The following is a 3,056-nucleotide window of genomic DNA, read 5'->3' as shown; positions in this document are numbered from 1 at the left end:
TACAAAATATGAGTCTTTTAAAAGCATCTGAAATCTTTTCATTCATGTTGTGACATTCTGTTCGTGGTTTATCAACCTGCTCTCACTTATACAAACTGCTGTGTCGTTTATTTCCACATACAAACGAAAGTGGAACAGCACTCATAAGAACACATACCTCCACATGTCTGAGATCCAGATTATTATCAGGATCTGCACCAAACTGTACAAAGTCATAGATCTCAACACCATTAATATGTCTGAAATTTTAAGATCCATATATTATTTGCTGAAAATTGACGGAAATGTAAATGTCTATCTTACAATGTTTAGGAAAGGGAAAAAAATTCCTTTATGGTTTAATGGTTTCTTCTTTGGCCCATGACCCACCCCTCCACCAAGTTTGGTGCAAATCAGTTCAGTACTTGTGTACTGCGTAATCCTGGAGACAGACAGACAGACAGACAGACAGACAGTCAGTCAGTTGAAAACAGCCACCTTGTCAGCGGTAACAAAACAAAAAAAACTGGACCTCACAAATGACCAAATGCATGACTGTCAGCTGTTGCTCTGCCTCAGCTGCTCTTCTCTTGTTGTCACAAGAAAAGAGCAGTAATAATTATACACTGAATGGTCTAGAAAATTCCTTATTATCTAAAAATAATTTGTAAAACTCAAATCTCATGACAACAAACAAGAAGCGAAATGTGTCTTGTGGGTCGGTTGGAACGTAGCAGTCGAGAGAAAACTTTTTGATTCATCAAAGCCTCGCAGTGTTCTTGTTTTGGAAAAATGACAGAATTATATATAATTTTCTAAACTTTTATACTGCACGTGTTTTTGTTTCTTGTTTTATTGGCCTTTCTTACACGCGCACCATGTGAGGTAAACACTCAAGTATTTATGCTGTACACATCAAATTGAGTAATCATTCAAATTTACAAATCTGCCAGTGAATCACGACTGCATCAAGGCTGAAGCTCAAGTTCGTGGTGTTGACTCAGAAAATGAATCATGGAACCTGCGGAGAGCTCAGATCATCTGAGCAGCTGTCCCAACAAGCCGGGGGCCGGGGCCAGATCGGGCCCTGTTTTCACTGAGGGGGGGGGTGGAGAGAGAGATCTGAAAACTTTCCACAGAATGCTTTTTTAAACGGTCACTTTCAAATCATGGAAGCAAATCAAATCCATGCAGAGAAAACAAGCCTTGGTATTTAACCTGAGCGCACAGACGCAAAGAAAGGCTGTTATTTTGGAATGAGTGGCATGGTGGGTAAACTCTCCAGCCATTTCCTCCCATTCATTCGCCAAAAGGTCTTGACTTTCTCTTAAGTGATATCTTGGCTCCAACATATGAAATGCTACAGACGGATCAAGAAGTAGGAAACTGTTTTTGACCTGAAATAGGAAATCACAGTAGGAAGTCAGATAAAAATTCAAGAATGGAGGATCAGGCCTCCACAAAACACTTTTCCACTTCACTGCACTGTGATTTATGTGGATTTGTGCTGTTTTTGCCTTTGCCTGAGTTCAACATCCGTAAAGGGGACATGCCAAATTATTAAAAAGATCTGACTTCAAAGGTTTTTAATCACAACCCTCATTTTTATTCAACTTTCATGAACCTGTTGGCCAAAGTCTGCTCCTCTCGAAGAAAGGAACATGGTCACTGTGTTGTGCTTATATTGCTAAAACTTTGCAAAAAAAAAAAACAAAAATCCAGTATTTGACATTGTGAGTCCAGATGCCAGTTTCTAATTACATTTTTTTTGTGCGAGATGAAAGAAAAAGTTGTTTTGAAGGTATAAATTATGGTTGTCGTGGAAACAGTGTGTGATTTTAGCTTGGCGCTCTCATACGTGGGTGGCCCAAGCATGTGAGTCAGCGAAACAGATCACTCGGATTGCATCTGCTGTCACGATATGAGCGAGATCGTGAACTCTATCTATTTTTTTTTTTATTCCCTGAAGAGCAGCCATATGGTCGAGCCTCCTCTCTCCGCTGGTGCAGCCCCCAAACTGGGTCGTCTGGTTCCATTTTGTCCAGGTTACAGCTCGAAAGATAGAGAAACACACAACGGAGTCAGATGAATCAGGGGCAGGAATGTGCTGCGTTATGCAATAGCAATAAACAATATAATCACCGTGAATGCATTTGCAGCATCAGTCTTTTGACGTAGTAAAAATTGAACTGCTCTATGAAATATGAGGAGGTGGATCCAAGTCCAAGTAAAACTGTATGTTTTCATACAGTCGTCAAGAATCTGTGCTGCTGCATTGTACTTTTTCATCTGATGTCATTCTTTAGATATGTGAGAAAATAATTTGATATTATTTTTTTTCCTCATTCAGTAGAAGTGGCATTTTTCATTGATTGATTTATTGATTCATTCAACCACCAGCCAACTGTGCAGAGCTGTTCACTCAGGATTCAGGACAGTAAATTACATGTTGCAATCTTAAAGGAATCGTTTGGGAAACGCACGTAGTTGCTTTCTTGCCCAAAGCTAGATGAGAAGATTGACACATTACGTAAGATTGACATTGTCATAATCCGGTAAATATGAATCTGGATCCAGCTTTTTAGCCTGTTAGCTGAGCTTAGCAATAGACTGTGAACGTAGGGAAACAGCTCTGTCTAAGAGTAAAAGCATCCGCCTTCTAGAGCTTCTAAAGCTCAAGGCTCCAGTTACATACTAAAGGACCAAAATGAGAATGGTGTCAATGTTTTTATGTAATTCTCAACAAGAAAGTGAATGGCTGTATTTCTCAGTGGGTCAAACTTGATACAAAAAACAACATAAAAAAGAACGCACAAAGCTGTAACTGAATAAAAGCATACAACAGACATCAAACCAATAATCAATATTTAAATACAATACAGCATTACAATACAATATAATACAGTGGGTTAAAAAAAGCCTATGATAACCTAAAATATCTATAGCCACTCAATTCAACATTTGCAGGTGCTGGTATGAGAGAGAGAGAGAGAGAGAGAGATTCCATTATTATGTTAATATCAGCTAATGTGACTGATTTTCCTCTGCTGAGCTCAGATTTGAAATTAGGAACCTCA

The sequence above is a fragment of the Seriola aureovittata genome, chromosome 4 (assembly GCF_021018895.1).
Source record: "Seriola aureovittata isolate HTS-2021-v1 ecotype China chromosome 4, ASM2101889v1, whole genome shotgun sequence".
Classification (NCBI taxonomy): domain Eukaryota; kingdom Metazoa; phylum Chordata; class Actinopteri; order Carangiformes; family Carangidae; genus Seriola; species Seriola aureovittata.
The sequence above is the reverse complement of the archived record's forward strand: the minus strand, read 5'-3'. Positions refer to the sequence as shown.